The sequence below is a fragment of the Apodemus sylvaticus genome, chromosome 21 (assembly GCF_947179515.1).
Source record: "Apodemus sylvaticus chromosome 21, mApoSyl1.1, whole genome shotgun sequence".
In the NCBI taxonomy this organism is placed as follows: domain Eukaryota; kingdom Metazoa; phylum Chordata; class Mammalia; order Rodentia; family Muridae; genus Apodemus; species Apodemus sylvaticus.
In genome coordinates this window covers 27081666-27098398 of record NC_067492.1, presented here as the reverse complement: position 1 = coordinate 27098398, position 16733 = coordinate 27081666, and the positions used below count along the sequence as shown (strand labels likewise).

The following is a 16733-nucleotide window of genomic DNA, read 5'->3' as shown; positions in this document are numbered from 1 at the left end:
AGAAGACAGCAGGTGGTGGATCACTATAAATTCAATGACAATTTGGTCTACATAGAAAGTTTCATGTCAATTAGGTTACACGGTGAGACCATCTCTAAAACTCAGATTTTTAACCGGGGACTCAAATTACCTGTGGGAATGGTGTCAGTCACCATTGAGTCAATAGAATAAAGGTAAATGGATTTGAATAATTTTAAATCTTAAGAACTGTCAGGAATTCAGTCCCATCACTGTATTGTCTCTGGGAAGAGCTCAGTCACTTAAAATCTGTTGGTCAGGAACAGCAGAGTTGAGCCTAACACTAAAATCAGATATGCTGGCTCATTATTGAAGCTCCTTGGCGTTTGAGACATGAAATTTTTTTTCTTGGACAATGCAAACCACCTTGTTTTTATTTTAAGAATTCTTTTCAAAAGCAAGGAAAAGACAAAATGAAGTGTAGGAATCACCATAGCATAGCCTGTCAAGATATGTCCTTATCAAAGAATTACCATCTTTAATCTCTTTCCTTATGCCCATATCAGATTTAATAAAAAAGACTGTCCTCCCCAGAGTGGCACCTAAAAGGTACACAATGAAAAAAATCAATCAAAACAACATTGAATAGTTGTCTTCCTAAAGCCAAGAAGATAGGAGTTGCTTCCTTCTAAAATGCCAATTTGAATTTAGTGAAATTCCAGAGCAAGCCAGATAAAAGGACTGTAACTGGCAGGCACAAGTTGCATATCTACAAACAGCATGTGAATCCAACAATACCACTGGTCCATCTTACCTTCTTCACCCATTGGATACCTGCTGCCAATTCCTATAACATGCTCCTCCCATCTGACTGGTCATTCAACAAATAACAGAAATGAATGTCTTCAAAGGTCCACAAAGCACAGTAATTTCTGAAAAAAAAAGATAAAAGAGCATTATTAGTAATACAGATGTGGTGAAAATTAATAAAGTGACCCACTACTTTATATTGGGGATAGACAATTGCATAAGATAAACTTTTCTCTTTGAAGCAATAGCCCAGGAATACAAATAATATATAAATGCACTATTACAATTGTATGGAAAACATACAATTGTAAATTGTTGATTTAGAATTGTCAGGGTACTATGACTAACCACTTCTGTGTCTGGTACTTTGATAACAAAGGAAAATCTGGGGGACTCTCCAAATGCTTGTGCTGTGAATCTCACCACCACTCACTCTAGAAATAACATAACCCCCACAGGGTTGATGGAAAAGTTTCAGAGACAACTTTCTAGTAAATGTGTACTCTGATCCGAAATCATGCATTTTCTTCTAAAGTGAGATGGAGAGCTCTCCAGGGCCGGCAGGTCCTCATGGATGATCTACTCAAGGACAAAGAACAGGAGTGGTTAGCATAGTTAACCACATTCGACAAGATGAAAGCACAAGGCTGAACATGCTTGCCAATCTTGGACAGGCTGGCATTTCCCCCCCAGCTCAACAACAAAATTGGGATCTTCTATGTGGCCCTGTGTTCTGCCTAGTTACTGGTCTGATGGAGTTTTGTATCTACTGAAGTGTCTTGTTAGACATTCCCTAACCCAGAGCAGCTATTCATATACTAGTTGAATGAATAGAGAAAAACAAATGGAATGTCTAAAGAGCTGTGGTCTTTGAAAACCGAGGCACAGAACTAAGGGAGGGATGTTCTGTCTGGCAAATCATTCCTAAGACTGCAACCTACAGATGCTCTTGAATGTTCTTCAAGTCTAAAAAGACTATCTTCGATGACCAGTTCAACTTGACAGCTTCATCAGAATTGTCATTGACTTTATTTATTGCACTATGTTTATTTCAAATCTACTTTCCCATGCTCTACATAGTACCTCCCTAATATAGCATCCTCAAGTAAACTTAAACAGACAAAACAATGAAAATTCTTCACTGAAAGAATACAGATGAAATTTAAATCTTCTACAATGTGTTCATAGCACCTTGCATGGGTAGCAACAAGAACAGTAGAATTGTCTTATTTTGTAAGATACTCGGGATGACATGGGCTTGGAGACCCTGAGTTCATCCAGGACATGCATAGAGGCATTCACACAACCTGGAACTGATAGAAGAGGCAAACCTAAGACATATTATACCTAGGCAGGAAAAGTGTTGCCACTAACAAGCTACACACGTAGATCTCAGGACCCAGATATCAGCCAGCCCTGGGGTACCAGTAAACTGACATGAACCCCAGGGGAGGAACCTTTACTGCACTGGATCTAAAAAGCAGAGCTTTCTCACTAAAATGAATTTTTCTTAAGCCTTCATAACTACTAGTTTCTCTTCCTAAGTTTAGACTTCCGTGGGAGCCATCAATCATTTCTTCCTTACACTTTCTTTCTCTTGGAATGAGAATGTCTATCTACCCTATTCCTCACACCATTGCATGATTGGAAACACATGATATATTTGGGTCCACAAATTAGGGCTATAGGGGATTTGGCTTCAAGATGAACTGTAATTTGGCTCCTCTAAGATACAGATAAAATATCAAGGAGAGGTGGAACTTTATTAGTGTTACTCCATCCACTGCCACCACTTGGAGTTCAGGGAACCCTGAGAAGACAAGGTAGAAAGATTTTATGAACCAGAAAGAAGGAGGGCACCAAGGAAAGAAGATCTTCTAAAGACAAAAGGACCCGGGGACATATGAACTCACAGAGACTGTGGCAGAATGCACAGGACCTACTCAGGTTCGGGCCAGATAGGGTTCCAGCCCTGAGAGATAAAATGACCATCAGACCCAAATCTATAACCCCAAAACCATTCCTAATTGATAACTCCTTACAAAAGAAATAATAGTTTGCTCCACAGAGTCTCTTTGAGTATACAAACAAATTTTAAGGCCAGCCTCATGCCTAGCAACCTATCTACATGTGTTTCTTGGGCACATTTTTTCTGTTTGTCTATTTTGTTTGATAAGTTTTTATTTTATTTACTTTTTTGTCATCTGTATTTTAATGAGAGAGAAGGAAAGGGTGTGGATTTGGGTAGGAGGGGAAGTAGAAGGATCTAGGTAGAGCTGGGGAAGGGGAACCACAGTCAGAATATATTATGTAAAATTCTATTTTCAATAAAAATAAATCAATACTAAATTAGTGTTAAATCAAGTAAGATTTAAGGACCTATTAAAATTGAATAATTATATTTTACATGTGAAAAGAACATGAATTGGAGGGCAGGGTAACAGCTTATAAGTTGAAAGTTTAAAACACCCCCCCCAAATCAATGTGGTAGTATTTGAACTCTGGGACCACCTTAAAGAAAAATTTAGGTGGAAGTAGGACCCCCCATGATGAGATTAGCATCCATGTAATAAGAGAATATATAACCTGTCCTTCTTTCTCTCTTTTTTCCCTGCCTCCTGTGTATTCCTCTCTGTGTATTCCTCTCTCCAATTCTCCCTTTCTGTCTTCTGTGTGTGTATTCTGTTAGGAAAAGTAAAGAGATGACCATTCACAGGCAAGAGAACAGTCATACCAGGAACCAAACCCACTAGTCCCTTTATCCTGGATTTCTTATATGGGCATGCACTATGTAAGCTACTTTGTCTAGAGCAGTCAGCATAGGCAGACGACTAGACATTCAGACAGAGAAAAAGCACCTTCCTATCTCCATTTGTTCCAGACACACATGAATGATGATGCCAATTTTAACTTACTTTCAGCCTTTTCAAACCTTTATGTAACTTTACTTATCCAATTGCATGACCTGAAAGACTCCAAGTAAAGTAGTGCTTGCATGTATTCACACAACTCAGCACTGTGCAGGGTAATTATGCCTTATCATTCAATACCTTCCTGAATGTGATGCTAATGATTACATGCTAATAGACTATTAAAATGATATAAACCATATGAAAAGTCCACTTTCCCAAACCATGTGATATATTATGTTAAAGATAACACAATCAGTATGTCCATGCCCAATTCAGTAGAGTAAGTCCATTGCAGAGGATCACAGCCAAGAACAAGAGAGATAGGTTCAGAATTTATCAGAAAAATCTTCACACATTTGTTCCTTCTGTCTTCACTCTCCAGGCTAGTAATGCAAGTAGCATACTTTTTGGCTGGCACTATTTGTAAAACATTAATTATTTAATCTATGGAGACCACTACAGAGCCTTCACTTTGACCTGGTTCTTCACCTCCTTGAAGGCTGTTCCATATGAAATGCCTTTAGTTCAAGATCAGACTTTTGGAAGAAGCAACAACAAAAATGACACAGTATCAAATATTTAGAATGTGTTAGCTGTAGTACATTGTGGGTAAAGATCTATGGAGAGTATTCTTGCAACTTTGACATGTCCCTTGGATACAAAAGGATAAATATACTCTAGACTGTTGACTTCTTTTAATTATTTTTTGGCAATGTTGCTGGGTCTGAGAGGGCTTTCAGCATTTACTCTACATCTTTTCCCTCTGCACAAGTCTTCTTATTCATAGTTTGTCCCTTTGCATACACTCCTTGGCACACTGACCTGGAATCATGTGTTGCCTTCTGTTCTCTTGAACCCAGTCTTGTCAGTTCTAAGCTGTTCCTCTTTCATGCTGCAAGTCTAGGAGTCATCAGGGCCACTTTCCAGTGCAGTCACCTCATGCTCTAGCATCCCCTTTTATTGTTCTGCTTGGCCACCAACATGACTAAAGCTCTTAGGAACACAGGCATTAAATAGTGTATATTACTTCAGAGAGACAGAGATGATCAGGAACAAGAACACCTAAACACTACAGTTTAACAGGGAAACACTACACACACGTACTAAAATCAAGACTGCTCAGCCAAGCATAGATAGGAAAGCCTACAATTTGTACACTCAGGAGTACAGAAGATAGTGAATTTAGTATAAACCTTGGCTTCAGCATGAGACCCTATAGATGGATGGATGGATGGATGGATGGATGGGTGGGTGGATGGATGGATGGATGGTTAGATGAATGTCTAAAGTAATAACAGCTTGAGAAAAACCCAGATGTAACTATTTGGTTTATACACAGTCATGAGTATTTCTTTTCCAGATCTCTAAAAGAATGCAAAGGCTAATAGATTACCATGTGTGAGTTCTTTTCTGAGACTTTGTGTTCAATTTTTAACATATGTGTGCATGTGTCTGTGTATCTTTGTGTACCTGTGTGTAGATCGGGAATGACAATCTACTGTACCTGTAGACTGATAAAGGCATCATAACTCTTGGAAATGGAACTTGAGGGAGCTCCAATTCTTCTGAGGTGGGTGAAGGGAACTGAATGCCTGAATTCCACAAAGGCAGAAAGGACCCCTAAGTGCTGAGTTATTTCTAGTAGAGGTCCTCCAATAGAATGTAATCTTAACCAGGGTAGGTATATGCTTAAAGCTCCTTCAACAAAACAGTGGTAAAATTCAGCCATTTTATCTTAACAGAAGGGTGATTAAAAGTATTTGTAAAATATATTAAAAGTAGCTTTCTTCGCTTACTCCAATGCATGCTTCAGTATCTTAAAACCCTATGTCCATATGCACCATGAGCATAGAATTCATCAACTAGAACATGAGCTGAAAGGAAGCATTGCCATTGAGGGGACCAAAGAAATAGGGAAGATGATAATGAAACCCCATTTTATAGTTACCGACAGTGAGGCTGTGTAGTGAGTGCCAAAGCATACACAGCAAGGAAATAGCAGGACTGGACTAGGTTGTCAACAAATCCACTCCTCCTCATGAGCAATAAGAGTCTTAACACCTGAGCTGATTCTAAGAGACAGTAGTGCCTGTTTCTGCTGTGTATCCAATGATGCTTTCTGCTTTTGGTATAAGCATGCAGCAAAGAACTGAGGATAGTTTAGAGCAGAGGCGATCAAAATATATGATGACTAAACCTCCCCTCATCATTAATGCAAAAGCAAGATAAAATGCAGGTTTGGGAAGCAGCTTTTAGGACTACATTCTGCTATGGTCTAGGAGCCAGGACTAGAAGCATGTGACTGATCCTGCTCTGTGGTTTTCTTGCTCAGCAAGCAGCAGAAGGGGCTGGCTAAGTGCAGCGTGCTCTGGGCATCTACAGATGGGAGCTTATGGCTTGTTAGGGTGTTGCATGTTCTCAACATTGTCAAAGTGATGATTAAGCACCATTAATAATTACCACTGGGTGGTTTTTTTTTCTTGTTATTGCCAGAGTCCCCAAACCATATGTTAAAGCATATTTTATAAAATAAGCCAGTCAATTATGGATTTTTAAGAGAGAGTAGCAACTGTGTAAAAACCTACTTAAAGTGCAGGTTTTACCTCTACTAACCTAGATGGAATTTGGATAAGCAGTAAATGTCTGAGGCCTTTTTTCTCTATAAAATGTGGATAGTAACAGCTGTGGAGGACTGTTATAAAAAGTAGTAAGAATGAATTCAGAACTTCAATTAAAAATCATGAGGTATGGTTATAAAAAGATAGATACACATTGTGTTTTTATAATTGTTATGTTGTTTTATATTTAAGTGTATGTTTACTTTGAGTAAAGCTCATCAGTAGATATATCAGCATTTATATAGGACATTTGCAATCATACAAAATGTAGCTAATATACATCTATGTGCATCACAATTACATTTTTTTCCATATGAAGAAACCAAGTCTCAAGGAGTTTAATGTTGCTGTGATATTCATTGGCTCTACTTTGGCCTATGTTCCCACTCTGTGTTTAGGGGCTTCCAGCAGCAAATGGTTCATGGCACATTTGAAGTCTCTGAAGCTGGTTTCTCACTGATAGAACATGAGATGTTGCCCAACAAGTAACTGTAATTACAAGAACCTATCAACCAAAAGTTCCTGGGCTCCAAATGGTTTTGACACAGCAGCCTTTTAAATAAAACTAGTAACATGATTATCTTTATGCCCTTTCAGTCATTTTCCTAAGTAAGCCATGCCTTTAGAAGCACCTAATACAAAGTGACAACCTTTGCTGGTTTCTAAAGAGCCAATGGACGGGCGTAGAAGAGAGTCCATTGTCACCATGGTAATTACTGCACAATACCTGATGGCCAATGGACAGTCAGGAGGCTCAGGCAGCAGCTGAATCCGGCATTGTCCTGGCCTGATAAAAAGATTAGTAGCCCTGAAAAGCCATGGAGCAGGATCTCACAGCTCTTTTGCTGGGTCCTGAAAGGCCCATTGTGCTGCTACCATAAATTCTGGGTTCCCCGGGCACTTGACAACTGAAGCCAGGGATAATAGAATTCTTGTGTCCAACAAAACACTCCTTGTCCAATGGCAGTCTTATCAGCCGCATTTACAAATGTCTTTCGTTGTACCCAAATAATTCCCTATTAGAAAGGCTATTGGGAGCAGAACTAAATAAATATTCACAGCCTTTGTAATACCTTTGAGAAATGAATAAACAAACAGTATTCTACTATGAGGTAGGCGCATGCTCCTCTACAGGTCCACTACAATTTCTTGTCCAAATTATAGTTTCACTTTCTCTCTTTAGCATATTAACAATTCCATGCCAGATGATCTGGCATCATTTCCCAAGGAATGTAGATTCCTGATACTATTGCTTTGGACAAGGTATGTTTTGTTGCATGACTTTATTTTTTAATCAATGTTTCCAAGAAGGCTTGGAGTGACTTACCTTACCTTATCCCAACTTCAAAAAGAGAAAGGATGCAGACTTCAGAGGAGTCCAACAACTTACCCAAGATAGATTGCCAAATTAGCACAACGAGAAGTCCAAACTAGAGTTCCCTAACTCTAAAGGCCCTACCCATTTATTCCTGGTAACTTTTGGGTTGCCATTGGGAAGGAGAAGGAAGATGAGGAGGACTAGGTAGAAGGACGAGGAGGAGGAGGAAAGGGATAAATCCATAATATGTTAGTGTGCTAAGATTCAGAACCTATTTCTATTGTTATACAACCTGTGAACCCTACAGTATAATGAAATTAAAACCCTTTGTCTAAGACACATTTTATTTTTTACGCTGAAATGCTGGTAATTTTTTTCAGAAGCAAAAAGCTGACAAGTAACATAATCAAGTTTAAGACACCTGTACAGTTTGTTAATAAGATTTAATAGTGAATTACTGATGTGAACAAGACAAACACATATACATGATCATTATGTCTTCTGCAACACCTCTTAACATTTGTATAGTTTGTTCTATTTTATTTTGCTAATTTGTCTCTGTCATAAATGAAATAGCATGAAGATATGCATATAGAAAAACAGATGTCACCAAATAGAAACACAGACATGTGTATATGAACACACACACACACACACACACACACAGAGAGAGAGAGAGAGAGAGAGAGAGAGAGAATGCCCTATCCGACACATACAAATATGTGTATATGAAAATGTAAAAATATACAGGGATTTCTTTTTTAACAACTATTTAAGTGCATGTGTGTATACCTACTTGTTTGTGTGTGAACCCCATGTGTGTGGTTAACTAAATTAGTCAGAAGGCAGCATCAGTTTCCTTGGAGCTACAATTGCAGATGGTTGTAAGGTGCCTGATATACAGGAAACTGAATAAGCATCCTTTTGAAGAACTGCAAGTACTCATAGCCATTGTGCCCCTTCTCCAGCCCCATTCAGGGGTTTCTTATCAGGTTGGGGGGTATTTATTCCTGAGCCTGTCTCAGTCTTACCTCCCCATGGTACCTTTTGCATGAAGTCCTGTTCTCTGACTTGGTGGCTGACAGCCTCTGTGCATTTCTGAACATGCTGATTCTTCATCTAAACACTTCAGCCACTGTGGGAGGAATGTCACTGAACCCTCACATTACTTCATCACACTAACTCAGAGAACTTCAGAAGCCTCAGTTACCATATTGGAGTCTCTTACTACATCCTATGGCCTTTCGTTTTTCTTATAGCAAAAAGTCTTTGTTGTTGTAGCTATCTGCCCTTCACAACTTTGTACCCAAAGAAGCTGTAAGCTACCTGAAGGCAGCAATTCATCTTATACTCATTTTTATTGTCATGGGTTAATAGAATTGAGCCTTCTTTAAGGCTCACTCGTGTGTGACTAAAATATTTCCCATGTATGTATTTGATGACAGTAATAACTTGTGATTAGTTCCAAGAACTATGATAATGATCAAATTATTCAGCCTTAATAACGGAACATTATACCATGAGGTTTGTCCCTATCATTCATCAAAACAAAACCATGGCTTTTATAATAAAAAGTGCCCAAGCAACAAGCATGTTCTGATTCACATTAAATGCTAGTGCTTTTGCCAATACCGAATTTGGAAAATTATTTCAAGGTCTTCACTTGCCAAGTGAGGCATTTCAACTCTGTGGGAATTAGATACAAGATAGGTGGCATGAACTCTCTCAGGAATTTTAGGTATGAGTTATTTAGACTCACCTTAATCCAAATAGGCACTGACAATTGATAATATTTGCAGCTCATTGATGGTGGGCTCATTGATATATGTATGTATATACCTTATATATTTGTGTATATATATACACATATTTGTATACACATACATACACATATATATATACACATACACATATGTTTATATATATATACATATATTTACACACACACACACACACATATATATATATATATATATATATATATATATATATATATATATATATCTTGTAATATTTTTGTAGTCAAGTTCCAAGCTTCCTCTATTTCACAGCTTGGAAACTGAAGTATAAAAAGATGTCTGGATTTCCCATCAATCAAATGTCAATAGCAGAGCCTAGGACTCAGACACAGGTTGTTTCAAGCTACAGCAATTCACTTAATTGCTCACATCAACTGTATCCTTTAGATATAAATTAGGGCAACAGTTTGGAGGAAGTTCTCCACTGATGTCATTTTTAAAACAACTAAGAACTATATTAGCTTGCTAGGCTGCTATAATGCATAAGAAAAGTGGGTTGGCACAGTGAAACTCACAAATTCAGTGAGGAACCAACTTTTAACCCCCCCTCAAGACGAGAGACAGTGTCTCTAATATTTGATCAGACAGAGGCAGCCCCACAAAAACAAGACACCAAATTATCTTCAAACTTTTAAATAAGGCAGGCATCAATGCTCATCTTCAAAGAGGCATTGTGAAACTCAGACTCACACTTCAGTGTTTCAGCCCAAACAGTTTCAGCCCAAACAGTCTCAGCCTGGGTACTACTTTCTCATCAGAAAGAAAAAAGATTGTGGCACCCACAGCAATATGATCAACATAAATGCTTGGATAGGAGTTCCCTTTGGAGATATAATGATCAGAAAGAAATAAGAAAAAGATGCTCAAAATTAAGTGGGACCATTCTTCCACACTGAGACGCTAAACCCAGGCTTGCTCAGCAGGTAAAACTGCTGCTAAGGTCCGGGTTCTGAGACCTGTTCCCAGAATCTACACAGTAAAAAGAACTGAACTGATACCCAAAATTCCTCCTTTAACCTTCACTCCCTGTTACATAACATAAATAAATAAATGGAAAGAGCAAAAAGCTATCTTATTAGTCAACTCTACTAAGACAACATGAGAACAAAAGCTTTGAGAACTCCAAGTGCCTATACATTCACAAGGTGCAAAAATGCTTGCTTGTTCTCTTATGCATTGTCTATGGGTTGTTAAAGGTTCAAGGTAAACTATCACAAACATCCTATAAACAGGTAAGCTGGTAAGGGGACAGGGAGTTCTTGACACCATTTTCTCACTAAAGAACCTGTGCTTTTGAAGAGCTTCAGTGAGTGAAGGCTTGTCATCTTCAGACACATATATGAATTTGGCCACTGAAGGGTGACATGAGCCAGAGAAGGACTCCAGTGGGGACCCTGAGTCTCGCTTTCACCTCATTAAGCACAATAGATTTATTCAGGATGAGATGGGGTGGACAGTACTGCTAAATATTTCAGTTGTGGTCTGCTGAACTTTGTCAGTGGAATAACATTCTTCATTGGTATGAATACATTTGCTGCTCCTGAAGGTGCCTGAAAAATGTCACTTGCCAACATCATGAAGTTACTATCCTCATAGGAAACTTTATCTAGGACGATTGCCTCAAGGCTTACCAAGGTGGATGCAAAGGCATCTTCATAGTTTCACCTGACATTTTCTTCTTTTATAACTATTGTTTGGTTAAAAGTGGTGCTTCCTTTTAAGAATATTGTTAAGAATTGAGAATGAGGAAAGAAAAACAAAACTACAAAAACCATGTTCTGCCATTCTGTAGAGCTGTGTCGTCTCATCTGACAGGGCTGCAATTACTCTCTTTGTGCGACTGGCAGGAAAGAGATCCTCCTCATACAGGAAGGAGCTTTACTTAAGTCTGAGGCTGGAAACTTCTTGAAATCCTTCTGCCACAATACTCACTCAGTGCTTTCTCTTACCTCTTCAGCCAAGAGAGGTAGGCTGGATTTAAGTCAGTTGTTCCTAATGTGCTCTCATCACCGATGCTTGCAAGGACCTGAAGTAGATGGTAGATATACAGATTCTAGATTGATGGATAATTTATATGTGAAATTGTACATACACAGCAGAGGAGTTACTCATAATTGGATTGCTACTATTTGGAGACACTTAAGCCAATGCCTTTATCCAATAAAATATCAAGTTAATTTGATTCTGGTAAATGTAATAGTAAGTAAGTATCTCTCCTACGCGATTACCAAACATTCCCCTGGCTAAAGAAATCCACCAGTGTTTTAACAGGTTGTGCCTGTCTAATGTTCAGCATGATTTGAGACAATCACAATATCACAAAGAAGGCAATCTCTAAGGGATATTGAACATGAAAAGGACTGCAAGGGGAAGGTGATAGGGAGTGATGTTTCGGCTTCCAGGCAACATACAGGTTTTCAATCTTCAGAGTCAGATAGAATGCTGGCCTCAGAGGAAAGCATACAAAACTCCCTCATTCAAACAAAACATGCTTGTTTTCCAGGAAGCAGACAACAATGAAGGGACAAGGCTATGGTGATAGTAACCAGCCGTCTGTAAATTATAGGCCATTGGAGATCTCAACAAGAGATGCAAATGGATTCTCCTTTGGGACTCACCAGTTCTGAGACTTGGGACACCATCTCTTATGATACCAGCCAAAAAGATATCATAAGCCTCCATAGACCTATACTGTAGCAAAGAAGATGATGTCTGTAAATTCTATTCTTGTTTGTAGGACAAAGTCATTGTTTACTAAATGTTAATTGATATTATTACAAACTGTTTTCCTGCTACAAAATCTCTATAAAAATAAGCTAGTGCAAGTCATTATTATATAGGGTCCCAACAAAGAACAATTTTTATTAACATTAGTTAGCCACTAACCAAGACTTACTCTTAACTTTACTATTCTTTGAATTCTGATCTCTGCATCAAGTATCCTTTTACCTTGATTTCTAAGACTTCTCTTTTGTGACAAAGAGAGAAGGCAACCTGGAGCTCAGAATGAATTTAGTTTTATAGCTTTTTAGTTATATCTAGTGGTTTGGTTAAGTCATTTTATGACAGGAGTTGCTAGTTTTCTATAAATGAGAGCAATATAATTTTCTTCAAAGATACTTAAGGAGAATGAGCACAAAGACAGTATTGAGTAAATAACAAAGGAGACTGAATGGTTACAGAGTTGGGGAACATTGGTCAATCTATCACTCAGTGTTTTTTTGTAAGGGGTAGAAACAGGTATGGAGGAAGGGTATATGAGAAGGACCTACAGTTATCTCAGTGACCAGAGAGTCTACATCTTGCCTCCCCACATCTCTGTATCTTGGCCTCATTAGCATCACAGGCCACAAAGATGTCTAAAGGGACCACTGGGAAGAGTGGCAGTTCTCTTCCGAGGACAGAAAGAAAAAGAATTATATGCAGAGACAATGTCAGTCCTGACCTAGTGACAGGGGAGAGAGCAGAGTCTAAGAACTGCACAAAACTAGGTCTCCATAAATAAGAAACTAGGTTGGACATTACAGGGCTCAGAATTCACCCTACGCTTTTCTTTCCTTAAAATTCACACCGCACATTTATGCATTCCCTGTTTTATCCCAAAGAGTCTTTAAGTCTACCTACAAAGACACATGTGGTACCAAAAATGGTCGTGTCCTATATAATATAATATTATAAAGGGGGAAATGACAGCATTAAGTAATTTGGGCTAAGGTTCTGATGCAATGCTTGTTCTCCTCAAAAATCATGCAGTTTTAAGAGCTACTTCACTCAGTGGGACCGAGATATACGAACAGGTCCAGCCTGATTATAGCCATCCTAGGTGCTGAAGTCACTGTTCTATTTATCCCACTTCTTTTCAAGTAGATAGTCATGAAAACAAGCACTGTCCTCAAAAGCAAAATTAAGGAGCATCACATATTACCGGCAGGTGAGGACTTGGAGTTGATTTCAGGTGAGGGGAGCTAAGAAGGATACCAAATAAACTGCTGCTGCCAGAAGGACAGAGTGCCAAGGCCCATCCTCACATAAGTACTGCGTGCTCACATGAGCTTGAGAGCTGCACATACCACTCCAAAATTCAAAGCACCAGTGCTTCCTATTGCATATGCCCTATTTTAAGTCTCCAATTCTGTATGCCTTGCTTTGTGTGAAATGTCATACGTTAACAGATTATTTATTTGAAACGATTGTCCTTATTTGAACGTAGCGATAACTAAGATACACAAAGTAGCTTAGTCCAGGCATATAGCCACCCAGGGAATCTTCCTTCAGGTCTCCTGTTCCTGACAATTGGTATATAACCACTCTGAGGGAGACTCTACCTAAGTGAGCCTTAGCCTTAACCTGGGCCTAGCTCTGCCAGGAACCCACTGATGTTCTAGGTTTGCTGTCTCGTTTCACCATGCTTTCTTTAATACTGGATAAAATAGAACGTTTTCTCTTCTTTCTAAAATTTTAGTTTTTAAGTCCCTGACTCAATACCACTTCCAGACAGTCTACCCTCAGAAGTTCTGAGGACACACACGAACACACATGGACACACCATCCATAAAGACATAATCTATGTGGACTTTTCATGCTGTCCATGAGCATATGTTGAGCATCTACCAGGTGCCAGAGACCGATCAGTTGGCTGGGGAATCAAAGAAGAAGGTTGGTCTTCTTCTAAATCCTTCCTCAAACATGCAAACCAACAAGGAATAGAAGGTGATCAAGGATACAGGGCATTATTTTGAAAGCTTTTGGAATTAGAGTAGCTTGTGATTTCTAGGACCCATTTATACTAGGACACACATGCCAGCAGGCAGCTGATATTAAGTGACTATGGTACTACTACCGCAACTGTTCTCAGCCAAGAAGACCTTCTGTCCTTGAATACATACTTAGGAAACCTCTTCCTAATCATTTGCAAACCACCTCATCCCTATGGAGTTATGAAGGGTGGAGGCTCTGACTTCTGCAATGCTTATTGTTTCTGCAACGTATGCCATTTAACTTTCTGCATTTGCTATAAACCACATAGAGAGACTCAGATTTTAGGCTCCGCAGACTTGATAAAACCTAAAAGCCAAATGGCAACTCTGTGATACAATCCAGTGATTTTAAAAATGGGTCTTGGAAAGGTCTGAGTAAGCCGGAAGCTTCTCAGAGGCAAGAGCAAGGGTTGGGGCAAAGACAGCTGGGGGGGTCTCACTTCTTTTTCCTATTTAATCAGCACAAGCTTTCTCCATTGTGGCTTTCAGATGTTAGCATTTGGAGGGGGGGTTAGCATCTTTTTCTTCATTATTCTAAACTTGTTTGCTTTTCACTTTTAGGCAGGCTTTCCATTTTGTGTAAATCAGCATGCTGTATCATGACTTGGCTCTCATTGGCAAGCATGTCAATCTACAGTACATTGTGCTCAGGCTCCATGGTGCTTGCCTTTGTTTGCTGTGGTTTTATAATGTCTTTGGTTGAACAGCCATTTACAATTGTTGTGCATAATAGAATCCTCTATATATTTGTGGGGGTGGGGTGGGATGGGGGTGGGGTAGTGGTCAATACACATTCCACTGCATTAAATGGTGTACATCCAATTGAGAGAATAACTTTTGGGGAGTCAGCTCTTTTGCTTCCATCATCTGGGTTCTGGGACAAACATTCAAAAGCCAGCATCTTTGCTTACTAAAACATCTCACTCACCCTGCATATTAGACTTTCATAAGGAACAAGTAAAAAGCGTACATATCTAGGTCGTCTGGACTTTGGTCTCAGATAAGATCTTCAAACTAAAAAGAGAGAGCTACTAAAAAAAAATGACTGAAGAAAAGACAAGGCGAAATGGTGACATGATTGGATCTGTGAGACTTGTGTATTTTTAGATGACTAAGAAGACTCCAGCAACCAGCCAAACTATGATGTAAACTTAGTTATTAAAAGTTTCTCCACCCTCCCTTAGAAGCAGCTCATTACCACGTCCTCTCTTCAAACTCATAGCCTAAAACCCTGTTACCTCATTAAAGGTCTAAGCCTTAAAGATTTGACCTGGAAGTAAGCAAAAGCATTTAATGTAATTAGTGATCTGCCTTCCCATTTATTTAAAGAGAAGAGACTTAGAAGACAAGGTTATCTTTTTAACGTTTAATTCTGCACTGCATGTATTTTTCTAGTGCCCAGCTGAAATGCTACTCATTTTCAGGAACAAGTGAAATGCTTCTAGCAACCATGGAAGCTTCTTGCATGCAAAGCCATCTTAATTGCTTGAATTATAAAATACTTCTAGATTTTTGTCCCTATGCATGTTTCAAGGACTTCTTTTTTATTAGGGAAATCAAACGTCAAAGTGTTGGCAGTCTGGCTCCTAATGTAACTCATGGGATGTTAAGCACTTCATAAACAAAGTGATTCTTTCGTAGTCCCATTCTATTCCACCCAGATTGCTAAAAAGGATTAGACTCTTATATCCACATAATATCACAAGTGCTTTGCTGTACTAAAGTGCTGCCCACAGATGACATGAAGCAGCAAGCCTTCCCAACCTTGGCAATTTCAAGACTTGAAAGCCAAATGGAAAATATAGTAGGCTTCTTTGGCAGAGTTTTCTATTAAATAACACACTCTATTCAAATGACAGGGATATAAAGTTATCCCTAAGTTTTATACAAAAAGGAAAAGATACTTTATGAATCTCTATGGATAAAATATGGAAAGATTTTCTTCCTTCATCTTCAACACTAAAGTTGCTCTTTGTCCTAGAAATTGGTGCATAACATTGTAAACTACATCTCAACCTCACTGTGTAACACGACATATTTCTTTTTGTAAGGTGTATCCCTGAACTCATCTCAGCCAGGGTGAACTAGGTTGCTGATGTCTAAACCCTTCTACTGCTTTCTCCACCAGCCAGGAAGAAACATTCCACCTACAGCTGCCAAAAGAACAAGCCAATTTATTCCAGAATAGAAACAGGAAAATAGTTTACAACACTAAATGCCTGAATCATCGAAGTGTCAAATTAAATATTGATAGCATCAATCTGAGTCTAAAATACCCCTTGGTGTTTGGAGAATCTAGGAAGGGAGGTCAGCAAGTACCAGACTGATGCCTAGAGCTGGAGAAGAGCGCTTCCTGGAAGCTCTGACACTCCATCCAAGACACCCATTCATCTTCCTGACCACCTCTGTATGGCGTGTGAGGCTGTACTGAGATTGAGGTACACACTGAAAGATAATTCTGGATCCCTGTCTGTAACTGTTTGGTTTTCAGACCCCCACCACACACACACACACACACACACACACACATACAGGGACTGAGGTTCATATATTCCATGCCA

The 16733-nt window shown here is 39.0% G+C and overlaps 1 protein-coding gene across 1 annotated transcript in view; it reads right to left on the bottom strand.

The window, feature by feature from the left end:
• Positions 1-16733, bottom strand: part of Cdh11 (cadherin 11) — a 160453-nt gene that overhangs the window by 91400 nt on the left and 52320 nt on the right. Inside the window, exon 2 of the mRNA XM_052166700.1 lies at positions 773-890. The gene's annotated coding sequence lies outside the window, so the exon portion shown is untranslated. The remainder of the gene's footprint in view (positions 1-772; positions 891-16733) is intronic.